This window comes from Schistocerca piceifrons, chromosome 1, assembly GCF_021461385.2.
Source record: "Schistocerca piceifrons isolate TAMUIC-IGC-003096 chromosome 1, iqSchPice1.1, whole genome shotgun sequence".
In the NCBI taxonomy this organism is placed as follows: domain Eukaryota; kingdom Metazoa; phylum Arthropoda; class Insecta; order Orthoptera; family Acrididae; genus Schistocerca; species Schistocerca piceifrons.
In genome coordinates this window covers 160003264-160018610 of record NC_060138.1, presented here as the reverse complement: position 1 = coordinate 160018610, position 15347 = coordinate 160003264, and the positions used below count along the sequence as shown (strand labels likewise).

At 45.4% G+C, this 15347-nt stretch overlaps 1 pseudogene; it reads right to left on the bottom strand.

Moving 5' to 3' along the window:
- Window positions 1-3616: 3616 nt before the first annotated feature.
- LOC124722324 lies at window positions 3617-3733 on the bottom strand (annotated as a pseudogene).
- Window positions 3734-15347: the final 11614 nt, after the last annotated feature.

Sequence of the window (15347 nt, the reverse complement as noted above, 5' to 3'; positions counted from 1 at the left end):
CTCTACTGGTCTAGTTAGTTTTTAGAATTTGTTTCATAGTTCTTTTAGTTTCTCAGTGTCGAATCGGGACACAACTATTGTTTCGTTCTTTTTGTTCAGAGTACGAATCAGAATTTATGACTGAAATTTAGTATTGATGTCTACATTTATCATATTTTTGACACAAACATTCATTAATTATGGACAATGTCTCCGAGATTAAGCAGCATAGTCTGTTTGAAAGCCTCCTAACGTTGTGCTGGGTTATCACCATGTTTGCTTCCTTAGCTGGTACCATAAATAATGGATGTTAGTTGAAGATAATGGGCCTCTGTTTTCCAGATATGATGGTTTTCTATCTGAGAGGTTGTGCCTAATACCTTCTCACACTTCGTTTCCCTTCTAAAGTGTGCATTAAAATCACCCAGGAAAGTCTTCGCGTGGTGCTTCAGAATCTTCGCCATTCTGATAACCACCGTATCCCAGAATATACCTGTATTCTCAAATACCTTCTGATATTTATCGTTTGTTGGCACAGACATTAATAAAATCATAAGCTTTGTTTGCGCAGTGCAGCTTTAGAAAAGAATTTGTCATTGTGGGTTCAAATTCAGACACCTCAGGATTTTTTTTCTGACAACAAAGCATGTACCGAGAGTTTGGATGTTCAGCTCTTTCTTTCGGGCTTTGCTTTTAAAGAAATGATATCAGTTTGATTAAAAATTCTTCATCTGTAAAGGGAGTGTTTTGCAGTCGAAAGACGTATTTTGTGATAAAAAACAATGACTACTCCCATAATTAGTGATTCTTAAGCCACGAAATCTTCAAGCTGTAAAATTACACACCAAGTACTGGTTCGCAAACGGAGTGACCTAAAGTGGGCAAACGTCATCTTCTTGTTCATAACTTCCAAATGTGCAGCGAGGATGTCGCCTGAGTTTTGTAAGCATTGACCTTATAAATAAAGAATCAGTAAACTATCGGAACGAATATATAAATCCTGAATAGCATCTATATGTAACATCGTAGTACTGTGCAAGACGAATCCGTACGATGTGTAACAAACAGTCATCCTCGAAACGGCATTCGTCGACTTACTTCTCTGAATGTGGAATCTTATAGCTCTCAAAGAAAATATGTTTATTACTAACGTTTTGCGTTACCAGATTTCAATATTAGCCTCCTTATATGCCAGTATATTGATGGGTCGTGAAACGAGTCCACGATGTTCAGTAAGAGGCGGCCGTGCAACGTGCCATAATATTATGCATTTTCCACAAGGATTGGCTGGGTCAAGAGGAACTAATTTCTGAAGGAGTAGACTTACATTATTACTAAACATGGATATTCAAAGCAACTAGTTAAGTAGTCAATCTCGCGCCAAGTATTCGCAATTTACATTCGCAATTCACAATTTCGGAAACGAGCAAAAACTATTTGATAATTCAGGAGAAGGTGACAACTTATAATTAACAGCACGACGAAGTGAACAGACAACATAATGTGCTAAAATCAACTTCCATCCTATTAAATACGGGCACCCTACAAGTTTACATTTCACTGTGTGCAATCACACTAATAGCAGAACAATCGTGAGCAAACAATTCCAAATAACCTAACCACTTTAACTAAACTGAACTACAGGAAGTAACTGAACTGGCCTTACACAATTCGTTAGTCATTGTAGAAACTTCACAACAGCGCAGACCGCCAACAGGAAACAGTAATCTTCTCTCAGAATGCGGACCCACGTATATCCTACAGGGACCAGAATAGAACATATTAACTAGGCTAGACTCGTGGTTTTCATGCTGCAAAGACTTCCCAACGGTGACGAAACAAACTGACCCTCAAAGGTGTGGAATCACTGCAGTGAACATGCAGATTGATTGTTCACAGTACTTTATCGATTAATCGAAACTGATCAAACCATACACTGTTGTTTCCAAAGCGTTGCACTACATTGTTTACGACCAAATTACTGAACACTTGCGCGAATTCAGATTAGTTGACAAATATAAATTCGGATTCCGCAAACACACAGCGCAGTTACTGCATTAATCAAGGTAACTAATGACGCCGAATATGCCATGTACAACCGTGAGACCACAATATTGACTCTACTAGGCTTCGCCAAAGCTTTTAACACTGTCAACACCGACTACTGCTCAGAAAAATGTAGCAGCTAAATTTCTCAGATAGCAGATAGTGCCCTGAAAGCTACTTGAAAAACAGACAGCCAAGTGATGTCCCTGGGAATGAAAAATCGACCTGGAAACATGTTGTTTCAGTTGTGCCACAGGGGTAAGTCTAAGGTCCACTTTTATATTCCTTGTGTGTCAATGATACTTCATCGGTTCTGACTTACTGTAAATATCATTTCTACGCCGACGACGTTCAGCTCTACCAAGGTGCCAGACTGTTACAAATACTGCTATTGCTCTGATAAATGATGATGTGTCTTCAGTGATAACGTTGGTGAAAAACCTGGTGCCCAAACTAAATGCAAAGAGGTCACTAATGTTCTCAGAATCCCCTGAGAAATTAATAAGTTCAGAATTCTACGATCAGCTGCCTCTCTTTTAACTTGACGGATCTCCGTACCATATCAGAACGCAATGATGAAGTCAGCCGTTATTTTGGGAGAGCATTTAAATTGTGCAGAGAATACTTTCGCCATATACCGGAAGACTTCCGCGTTACTCTATGCCTTCAAAAAGTTTCGCTTAATTTTCACAGGATGTGAAACGACAACTCGAGCAGTCAACCGTTCTACTGTGCCGTCACTAATGTGATGTGTTTCAACATGATACAACTAGTGAAAACACAAGACGAATAGAGCTAATCGTGAATACTTGTGCGTGTTAAATCTGTAACATTCATCGATATGACCATGTCATTGCTTCATAAGCTTGGTTAAGGTGGTAGCCGCAAGCCAAGTTACGGGACTACCAAACGCCGTGTCTGCTTCATGGGCTCCTCAGGGCGCAAATATCCCAGTACAGAGCTTTGATGGAATCGTAATAGAAATACAGGTCTCACCTATCTAGTATCCTAGCCGTGCTTATTCATAAAAGGAAAACATTCGGCATCTCCTTCACTATCGCTGCTATCCGTTTCTGGAGCAAGATGCCCTGAACTCTTCACACAATTCGATGCCCTGCTAGTTTTAAGGAAAATCTGAAGAAATTCCTCCTGTCATTTTCAAATCGCTCCAGCAAAATCAACTTATATGGCCAAATTCTCCTCCGTCAAAAAATAATCCAAATGCTCCTATCTTATCCCAGTTATTCTACATCCTCTTTGCCTTTTTCTATGAGTAACGCCACCTCCTGTTCCCCTATATCCTTTTTAACTGTGTGTTGTCAGATTCATCTTTTCACCCCGCGGCCAGCCATTTCTTCATGCCGCTTGCTGCTAGAATTCATAATTGAAAACCAACCGTGCCAAGTGCAAACTTAGTATAACAGCACAGCAGCACTCCGTCTTCAGGCCACAATTTGCCCATCGGGACCATCCGACCGCCGTATCATCCTCAGAAGAGGATGTGGATAGGAGGGGCGTGTGGTCAGCACACCGCTCTCCCGGTCGAGTAGCTCCTCAATTGGCATCACGAGGCTGAGTGCACCCCGAAAAATGGCAACAGCGCATGGCGGCTGGATGGTCACCCATCCAAGTGCCGGCCACGCCCGACAGCGCTTAACTTCGGTGATCTCACGGGAACCGGTGTATACACTGTGGCAAGGCCGTTGCCAAACTTAGTATAACATGCTTACTAAATATATGCCATCTAAAATACGTACAACGACTGGTTATATGTGAGAGAGGGCCAGTCTAATTAAATAAATAAATAAAAATAAAGTAATGCAAAGACAGATACCGCGATATATTAACAGCAAAATATAATGGAGAGAAGTGAAAGTGTTGAATGAACAGGCAACTTCACAATGCTATTTCTAGAATTTTATTTTTGCGAGGACCTTAAGTCAATTGTTTCACCTACCTGCCTTGTGTTAGTAACTTTATGTGCAAAGTCGCCAAGAAAGTCGTAGAATTGGGTGTGCGTTCTTGAGACACTGCCAGTCAACAGCTACCTGCAACAACCATTTGAAGCTGCTTACGGGATTAGGGCCTCGGTCTTCTTCTATAGCCGTTAACTTGCCCCCTCCCCCCCCCCCCCACCACCCACCCTGGTTGTCACAATACTTTCCTATAGCAGAAAACTGACGAAGCTTTGATGGTGCAGGATGCGTTCTAATGAACCGAACAGTTTTATGAGCCTAGTTTAGTTGTGCCGCGCTTCACTTCTGTAGACTGGTACATTCTAGACAAGTACCTTGAGAAAAAGACTACCGGAAGTTTAAATTTGTATTTCACTGCAACAAATTGCTATTTGAGAAATGCTTTTCTTCTTATTGCCGGTCTACATTTTACATCCTCTCAACTTCAGCCATCAGCAGTTATTTCGCTCGCGTCATGCCAAAGTCATATACCACCTTTAGAGTCTATAGTCCGCGGGACAGTGGCAATTCACTTACATAATAAAAAGAAACACCAGCAGCCGTGGTTTTGTTGCTATTTTATTATATCGCAGCCACTTTGGATGCCTCAGCACGCCATCTTCAGGCCTTAACTAACGCTGAGGGTGTGAACTCCAATCGTATAGACTACCCCATCTCTGGCCAACATCTTTGAACTGGCAGAATGAGATTTTCACTCTGCAGCGGAGTGTGCGCTGATATAAAACTTCCTGGCAGATTAAAACTGTATGCCGGACCGAGACTCGAAATCGGGACCTTTGCCTTTCGCGGGCAAGTGCTCCACCAATTATTTTTTAAAATTTATTTTGTTCGTTGTTGATCGTTGTGTTTGGTCGTTGTGGACGTCACAATGACATCCGTTCAAGTTCGTTTGTTGATCCTACAACTCAGTTTTTTTATTACAGAGTCCAACCGGCTCTCTGACCGAACACGCTGAGCTACCGTGCCGGCTGAAGTTTTGCCGACTTGAGACCATCTCAGCTACCCAAGCACGACTCACGCCCCGTCCTCACAGCCTTAGTTCTGCCAGTACCTCGTCTCCCACTTTCCAAACTTTACAGAAGCTCTCCTGCGAACCAGGAGGACGGAGCGTGAGTCGTGCCTGGGTAGCTCAGATGGTAGAGCACTTGTCCGTGAAAAGCAAAGGTTCCGATTTCGAGTGTCGGTCCGGCACACAGTTTTCATCTGCCAGGAAGTTTCATCTTTGAACTGGTTTCCATAGAACGCTGTAAAAGCGATGTAGTGTCTGCAGCCATCAACTATCAACTCCCCGTTCAGTTACAGTACCGCGACCGTAGCAGTCCCGCGGTTCCAGACTGTAGCGCCTGGAACCGCTCGGCCACGTTTGACTTTCGCTGACGTTCATCCTACTACCTCATTTCAAGACACTCTTTAGCACAGTAGGGCAATACAGCTCCCGATGTGTAGTCGGCGGCGGGGCCTTGGACTTTGGCTGGGCAGAGCGCTCCGGGCTCGGCGTGTGTTTGTGTGGTGTCACCGCCAGACACCACACTTGCTAGGTGGCAGCCTTTAAATCGGCCGCGGTCCGTTAGTATACGTCGGACCCGCGTGTCGCCACTATCAGTGACTGCAGACCGAGCGCCGCCACACGGCAGGTCTAGATAGTCTTCCTAGCACTCGCCTCAGTTGTACAGCCGACTTTGCTAGCGATGGTTCACTGACAAAATACGCTCTCATTTGCCGAGACGATAGTTAGCATAGCCTTCAGCTACGTCATTTGCTACGACCTAGCAAGGCGCCATTACCAGTTACTATTGATGCTGCAATACATGTACCGTCAAGAGCGATGTTCACCATTTATGGATTAAAGTTAAGTATTCCGCAGCTACGTCCTTTTTTGCTAGTCTCATTTCCTTGACGTGTTCCAGACCTCACGCCAGCCTGCGTGAGCTAAAACACGTTCCCTTCGGCTTCCTCTCATAGTGGGTTGGGTCTCTTGCCAATCCACAACAGTTTGACTTTCAAAAATGGTTCAAATGGCTCTGAACACTATCGGACTTAACTTCTGAGGTCATCAGTCCCCTAGATCTTAGAACTACTTAAACCTAACTAACCTAAGGACATCACACACATCAGTGCCCGGGGCAGGATTCGAACCTGCGACCGTAGCAGTCACGCGGTTCCAGACTGTAGAGCCTGGAACCGCTCGGCCACGTTTGACTTTCGCTGATGTTCATCCTACTACCTCATTTCAAGACACTCTTTAGCACAGTAGGGCAATACAGCTCCCGATGTGTAGTCGGCGGCGGGGCCTTGGACTTTGGCTGGGCAGAGCGCTCCGGGCTCGGCGTGTGTTCCCCGCCTGTCCCGCCCCCGGTCCCCACCCCCGCAGCGAGGCTGCTCCTAATTGGGGCGGCCTGCAGACAGAGGCCCGCATCTTGTCTTGAATTAGCGCGTCGCTGCCGCCGCCGCCGTGTTCGTCGCCGCCGCCGTTGCAGCGGGCGCCTTTTTGAGCCGATGTCGGCGCCGGCGCCGGGCCGGGCTGGGACGCGTTTGATAACGCAAATACGTTAAGAATTGAATTAAAAGTTGTCCTTTGAGGCGCGCGCTGCGGTCTGGCCCGGGTCGGCTTTGATCCGGCGGGAGGCGGCGACGGCGGCGGCGGCGCACGGGGCTGTCTCGCTCGCCGGGGCCCGCGCGGGCACACTTAATGAAACGGCCGGCCGCCCTGCGCAGCGCTAAAAAGGCGCCCGCCGCCGAGCCCGCGCCGGCTCCTCGCCTCTGTGCCGAAAGTGTTTCTTCCTTCACTACATTTACTGCTACAGACCGCTCTCTAAATTACGTTTAGCCCCGGGCTGTGGAACAAAGCGGCAACTATCGCAGAAAAAGTTCCACGCAGGGAACACATCGAAGAGAAAACATCAAATATAGTCATCACTACATGAACAATATTTTTAGCAGAAGAGCACAATATATTAGGTTGGTACATAAGTTCTTAGCGTTTCACCGTAATTTTGATAAAGACAACGCATTCACATAACATAGGCTTCATTCGTCAATAATATATTTTCCTTCGCTATTTACAACAGTCTGCCAACGCTGGGGTAGCTTTTCGATTCCGCAACTGTAGAAATCACGTTCTTTTGAGCATAACAACTCGCTGAGTCACGTTCGGAGCGCATTTTCAAAAAAATGGCTCTGAGCACTATGGGACTCAACTGCTGAGGTCATTAGTCCCCTAGAACTTAGAACTAGTTAAACCTAACTAACGTAAGGACATCACAAACATCCATGCCCGAGGCAGGATTCGAACCTGCGACCGTAGCGGTCTTGCGGTTCCAGACTGCAGCGCCTTTAACCGCACGGCCACTTCGGTCGCATTTTCATCCGGAAAGAAATTTCAGAAAGGTTGTTCCATGACACGTACCACTTACTAAGACAGGAAGACACTTTTCAAATTCTTAACCAGTTGGCAGATGAGGTATCACGAAAAGTGTTAAAGGAATACCTGAGGGACATAAACTAACTTAAGATTTTGCGACACGCCAAATACTGAATTTTGCGCCCTATTCCCATACCGCCTGTGCGTGGACAGGCCGACTTTGCTCATAGTCTGGAATCCGCCGCATACAGGACTAGGGGGAGTGGGGTGCGACATCACCGATACATGACAAAGCACCGGACTTAGATTAGAACTAGTTACTATGACTTAGATTAGGAAATTAGCTATTTAGGAACCTGCAGCGAATAACATCCTTGGCCTGCCCAGTATCAGGGGCACTCCTATCGGGATTAGCTCGATGGGCAATGCTCTAATAAGTAGGTTTATAAACCATTGACAAAACTGTGACGCTGCAGGCAATAGTGTTTAGTTAAGCGTAGGCAACATAAATTTAATATTAATAATAATAAACAAATTAGTTTCCCATTCTTATCTAGTTATATCTGTAGCTCACAAATTAATCAAATTTGTATCTAGTTGCAATTAATGTTCGGATAAAATTAGGACCCACTAATCATTTAAGGAAGTGGGTTACGTTTGTATAATTATTATTATTATTACAATAAGGAATTTCTTTTTAAAAAAAGGTTGTTCCATAGAGAGCGCGTAAGGTGAAAATCTCACGGTGTAACATCAGTGAATAACGTGGGTGCGGAATGACCTTCCAATCCAGCTCCTGTACAGTGTTTTTGCCAGTCTAGAAGTATGCGCGCTACGTTGTCGTGGAGTAGCATTACTTCGCATAGTTTCCCTGGTCGATTTTCTTCGACTGCGTCTGCAAGGCGTCTCAGTTGTTGACAGTACACGTCAGCAGCTCTCACTGGTACACCTCGGAAAGGAATTCCTAGTACACTATGTGGTGTCACCGCCAGACACCACACTTGCTAGGTGGTAGCCTTTAAATCGGCCGCGGTCCGGTAGTATACGTCGGACCCGCGTGTCGCCACTGTCAGTGATTGCAGACCGAGCGCCGCCACACGGCAGGTCTAGAGAGACTTCCTAGCACTCGCCCCAGTTGTACAGCCGACTTTGCTAGCGATGGTTCACTGACAAATTACGCTCTCATTTGCCGAGACGATAGTTAGCATAGCCTTCAGCTACGTCATTTGCTACGACCTAGCAAGTGTGGTGTCTGGCGGTGACACCACACACTACACCGTCGCTGTTCCAGCAGATGTCTTTTGTGGAAGCACGCAGCTGGTTGTACGCAGAGTTGCTGCTTTGCTTGGGCTCAACCATTCCCTTCTTTTCCGTATGTTAGCAGAAGTACACCTTTTCTTCTCAACAGTAATGATACAGCATGTTATTCACGAACCAGTTGATAATGAGCAAACAGACGCATTTATGGCCACCCACTGATTTTTGTGATTTTCCCTTAGAGCATCCTGTAGCCATACACCCGATTTTTGAACCGTCACCATTTCATGCAAATGTAGCACGATGGTGGAATGATTACAGCTCATCACGTTTGCCAGTTCTCCAGAACAGTGACGTGATTCACTGTGGATTAATGGGTTTGAAACAATCTACGTCAAACATCGAAGGACTTTCTGAACGTGAAGAGTCACTACTGTCAATACGATCTCCCTTAAAATAAGAAAATAACATTCTGCGTGTCCTGTCCAACGACATTATCCCTCTATTTTGCGCAAATATTTCTGGCTGCTTCCACTCCTGTCACCTCCCTGCTGAAATCAAAGCGTTTAATATGTCGGAAATGTTCCGATTTCTTCATTTCACACTCCACATTCCAGTGTCCACAGCTCCACTCACTATCTCCAAATGACAAAATGACGATACGTAAAGAGTTACTGAGACGTGCGCGGCTCGCGTTCGTGCTGTTTATTGGTTGCGGTGCCGTCGTCTCCCCTTTTTTTTTTTTTTTTTTTTTTTTTTTTGCCCGCCGCGGTGTTCTAGCGGTTCTAGGCGCGCAGTCCGGAACCGCGCGACTGCTACGGTCGCAGGTTCGAATCCTGCCTCGGGCATGGATGTGTGTGATGTACTTAGGTTAGTTAGGTTTAAGTAGTTCTAAGTTCTCGGGGACTGATGACCACAGATGTTAAGTCACATACTGCTCAGAGCCTTTTTTATTTGATTTACTGGCACTAAGTTGCTGGTTTGCTTGCCCGTGAGTGGCAGCAGCAGCGCTTATCGCTGTCGTACTGTCTCTGGAGCGACCGCTAGTATTTCCGGGTCGTGGTCTGTCGGCAGTTGAGTCGGGACGCAGCGCCAGTGGGTTCCGGACAGCCAGTACTCGCCGACCGCTTGCGACCCACATGCACTGTCCGACGGAAGGAGACTGGAGCGGAACGACCGTTGGTTGATCGTTCAGTCGGTCGTCCCATCGGGCTACGTGTATTTGGCCTTTTGGCCATTTCTGGCCCTCGTCAGCTGGTCATCTTGCCGGACGTGGGTCGGTTCCTTCCTTGTGCAGAGATGTCGGGTGGCCCATGGGCAAGTGTTCCCTCTGCACGGTTGGGTCCGAGCCACTGTGTCCGGGTCGTCGCGTCTTCGACTTCCTAACGGACGTCAAGGAGTCAGGATGGAGCTGCAGTGAAGTCCGGACAACCAAAACTCGCCCGATAGTTGCCGACACATATGACTTGAGTGGGGACGACCTTGGCTGGTTGTTCGGTCTGTCGTCTCATCGGACGACGTGTATTTGGTCGCCGACCACTTAGGGGTTCTCTGTGTGTCTCGACTTGTGATTCGTCCTTGTTGTTCCACAGTGATTGCTTTTAGGATTGTTCGAGTTCCTGTGGAAGTGTTTTCGTGCAACTGTGACTAGCTTGTGTGATTTAGGCTGAGCAGTTATGTTAATGCTGCCTGCGCACTGGAGCTGTCAGCCGGCCGCGGTGGTCTAGCGGTTCTAGGCGCTCAGTCCGGAACCGCGCGACTGCTACGGTCGCAGGTTCGAATCCTGCCTCGGGCATGGATGTGTGTGATGTCCTTAGGTTAGTTAGGTTTAATTAGGCCTAAGTTCTAGGGGACTGATGACCACAGATGTTAAGTCCCATAGTGCTCAGAGCCATTTGAACCATTTGAACTGGAGTTGTCAGTCGCTCGGTTGGGACAGAGTCCTGCACGGCGCGTAGTTCGGCAGCCTTTGATATTGTTCATATTTTTGAGTGGTTATTGCGCCTTGGCTGTATTTAGACGCCAATATTTGAAGACGTAGTGCTGCTGGTATCTTCGTCCTCGCTGACATTTTCCGTTGTCGTGCCATTGGTCGGGCGGAAGGAAATTCATTAGGTGGCAGGTCGGTCCTTCAGCCGTCCCTGGGTCGGTTTTCCATCCAGTTATTTAATCTTACTTTTGGCTGCCTGTCTCACCTAACTTTACGTTAGAGTTACCTCCTCAGGCCGACCTTTGGAACACTTCTGAGCACCACTGTTCTGTTGGTTTTAGATTGTGGTTTTCTTTTAGTCTGATGTACTGTGCGAGGCCTTCAGCCGTCTATTAGTTTAGTTTGTTTTACTTTTAAAATAGGGCCTTTAGGTGACTTAAACTAAGCTTTGGAGACTGATTTGCTTAAAACTATTCTAAAAAATAGATTTTGCTCCGTTTGAAATCTTTGTTATTCAGGCCTTAAGCCTTGAGTTGTTCAATATTCAGTATGTGGCCTCCAGCCGAGATTTTACGTGAAATGTTTTTAAGGCCTTCAGTCGTCTTAAATTAAAACTTTGAGGATTCTTGTTTAAACTAATTTTGTTTAAAAAAGGAGAGAGGAATTTTGCTCTATTGGAAAGGTCTTAAGCCTTGAGTCGTTCTATGTTCAGTATGTTGCCTTTAGTCGAGCTTTCAAGTGAAATATTTTTAAGTAAGGCTTTCAGTCGCATGTATTCCTGAAAGCAATTTTAATAGTTTGTGTTCGGTCTTTCATCCGTATTGTTTTCAGTCCTTTTAAGGGCATGTGCGAACTCAAGTGTTTTTAGGAAAATAAAAGTTGTGTGTTTTGTGCAACTGACAGTGACTGATTTGTGCCCCTTTCCACAACCCTAACCTGATCCCCTCTGTTCTGCGAAACCACATTTCAGCAACAGTGAACTACAAATAAAAAATGACTCTAGATAAACTCATAGTAACAGGAATACCAACACGCAAGCCAAAAACGCTACGAACTTATGCAACAATCTAATATTTACACTGATGAAGCAAAAAATAATGGTCATGTGTTTAATAACTTGTTTGTCCGTCTTTGGAACGAAATAAATCAATGATTCTGCGTATCAGGGATGCGACAGTTTGTTGGTAGGTTTTCAGAGGTAAATCATGCATTAGACGTCTACGCACAGGTCATGTAACACGCGTAAATAACGCGCCGCTCATTTGAAAACGTATCGATAGCGCCCGATATCGACCCAGATGGGTTCCATATGATTTACATCAGGTGAATTTGGTCACCGAGACTTCAGTGTGACTTCACTATCATGCTCCTGAAACCACTGTAGGAAGATGATATCACCGTCGGGGAAGGCATCATGCATGAAGGGGTGGAGGTGGTTCGCAGCTGTAACCGTATCATCCATTACTACCACTGGTTCCTTAAAAGAGCAGGAGAATGTCTCCCATAGCATAACACTGCCCCCACCAACTTGCGTCCGTGGCGCGCTGCACGTTTTGAGCCGCAGTTCAACACGATGACGGCGTTTGTGGAGACGACCATCGACCTAGTGTAGAAAAAAATGTGACTCACCCGAGGAGCTGACGTGTTTCCATTACTCTGTGGTCAAATCCCGATGGTCCCGTGCCAATAGCGATCGTAATTGACAATGTCGTTTGGTCAACATAGGGCTTGTCTGTTCCGGAACTCCATGTTCAACAATACACCACATATCACCATCTATCCTACTTTACAGAGCAGACGAGCCCCAGATCTATGCGTTCTGTGAACAGTCGTGGACGTTCAATCGCTTAGCACATAATGGTAGTTTCACCGTCCTACCTCTTTCCATAGACGCTCACGACAGTAGCACGTGAAAATTCAAGTAACTTCGCCGTTCTCGAGATACGCGTTCAAGGGCTCTGTGTAATAATATTCTGCAATTTGTCATAGTCGGTTATCTCAATGGGTTTCCTCATTTGCACCCCATATCTTCTGTATGGTGATATACTGTTCATGACTGCTCCGTTTACCGTCTTCCGTTAATGTGTCATGTGACCAGAACGTCACCATGCGGCATCCAGCGTCGTGAGGGCAGTGCTCGCAATGTGTTGGCTTGTTAATGTATACAGGGTGAGTCATCTAACGTTACCGCTGGATATATTTCGTAAACCACATCAAATACTGACGAATCGATTCCACAGACCGAGCGTGAGGAGAGGGGCTAGTGTAATTGGTTAATACAAACCATACAAAAATACACGGGAGTATGTTTTTTAACACAAATCTACGTTTTTTTAAATGGAACCCCGCTAGTTTTGTTAGCACATCTGAACATATAAACAAATATGTAATCAGTGCTGTTTGTTGCATTGTAAAATGTTAATTACAAGCCGGCCGGTGTGGCCGTGCGGTTCTAGGCGCGTCAGTCTGGAGCCGCGTGACCGCTACGATCGCAGGTTCGAATCCTGCCTCGGGCATGGATGTGTGTGATGTCCTTAGGTTAGTTAGGTTTAAGTAGTTCTAAGTTCTAGGGGACTGATGACCTGAGCAGTTAAGTCCCATAGTGCTCAGAGCCATTTTTGTTTATTACATCCGGAGATATTGTAACCTGAAGTTGACGCTTGAGTACCACTCCTCCGCTGTTCGATCGTGTGTATCGGAGAGCACCGAAGTACGTAGGGATCCAAAGGGAACGGTGATGGACCTTAGGTACAGAAGAGACTGGAACAGCACATTACGTCCACATGCTAACACCTTTTTATTGGTCTTTTTCACTGACGCACATGTACATTACCATGAGAGGTGAGGTACACGTACACACGTGGTTTCCGTTTTCAATTACGGAGTGGAATAGAGTGTGTCCCGACATGTCAGGCCAATAGATGTTGAATGTGGTGGCCATCATTTGCTGCACACAATTGCAATCTCTGGCGTAGTGAATGTCGTACACGCCGCAGTACATCTGGTGTAATGTCGCCGAAGGCTGCCACAATACGTTGTTTCATATCCTCTGGGGTTGTAGCCACAACACGGTACACATTCTCCTTTAACGTACCCCACAGAAAGAAGTCCAGAAGTGTAAGATCGGGAGAACGGGCTGACCAATTTATGCGTCCTCCACGTCCTATGAAACGCCAGTCGAACGTGTACCTCACCCCTCATGATAATGTACATGTGCGTCAGTGAAAAAGACCAATAAAAATGTGTTAGCATGTGGACGTAATGTGTAATGTGCTGTTCCAGTCTCTTCTGTACCTAAGGTCCATCACCGTTCCCTTTGGATCCCTACGTAATTCGGTGCTCTCCGATACACACGATCGAACAGCGGAGGAGTGCTACTCAAGCGTCAATTTTAGGTTACAATATCTCCGGATGTAATTAACATTTTACATTGCAACAAACGGCACTGATTACGTATTTGTTTATATGTTCAGATGTGCTAACAAAACTAACGGGGTTCCATTTAAGAAAACGCAGGTTTTTGTTAAAAAACATACTTCTGTGCATTTTTTTATGGTTTGTATTAACCAGTTACACTAGCCCCTCTCCTCACGTTCGGTCTGTGGAATCGAATCGTCAGTATTTGATGTGGTTTACGAAATATATCCAGCGGTAGTGTTAGGTGACTCACCCTGTATATGAGGGTGTCCTCAAAATAATGCCTCCGAACTTCCTTTACCAAAACTCTTAAATCTTTTTAAATACAACAAACTTTATTAACACCCATCGCTTCATTCTTCATGCTACGTATTTATTTCTCAATATAGCCACCCTGGCGACGAACACATTTCTACCAGCGAGAGACCAGTTTGTTAATGCCGTCACTGTACTAAGTTTGACATTGTTAATGTACTGACAACCTCATCTCTCCTTGTATAGCTTCCTCACCATCAAACTGAAGTCCTCGCAGGTGTTCCTTAGGCTCTGGAAACAGATGAAAATCGAAGGGGGCTAGGTCTGGTCTGTATGGACGATGATCGACAACAGTGAACCCAAGGTGGTTGAAAACTCGATTACAGCGCCTTCTTTCTCACGCACCGAGATAGTTACGTTACACACCTTCATGTTACACGCTAAAATTCAGAGCACTTTAGGAGCAGAGGGTTTCAACATGCATCAGGCAAGCGAGAAAGTGGACTGATTAATATGCATGATTTACCTTATAACACCTATTTTCGACCTATTTTGTATCTGTATGAATATTTCTGCGTCATTTTGTAGTATTGCTTATGTAGAGAGTTTTATCTGTAGTGGAAATCTTTTGACTATGTATACATATTTCAGTTATACGAACTTTTTGAACGATGTTGTTGAAATTGTGGTTATGGATTTAAATAACTACTGGAATGATTGTTATACAATGCACTGTAAATGACTTGGTCCATAGTTAGGGAGCGTAGGGATGAATGTAAAAGATGTGGGGAAGCCCCGCAGCTACGGAAGTAGCCTGACGGAGTGGAAAACGTGTGGTTGGTGGGCAAGTGCAACTCGTCCTTTGTGATGGGTAAGGAGTCTGAGCTGAGCAGTGCTGTCGTTAAAATGTCGCTAGCAGTATAGGATTATTGTGGCTCGTATTCTTGGAATTTTGAGGCCAGAGGAACTTAATAGCAGTATTTATGTGCCTCGGATACTGCGTTTGGTGATACATTCATCATGGTATGGTTTTTGACCCTATAAAAACATAATTTCGACGCCAAGACGATCTGCAACAGGGCGAGGCCAATAGTACTGCCATGACTGCATCACCGCCATGTTGACA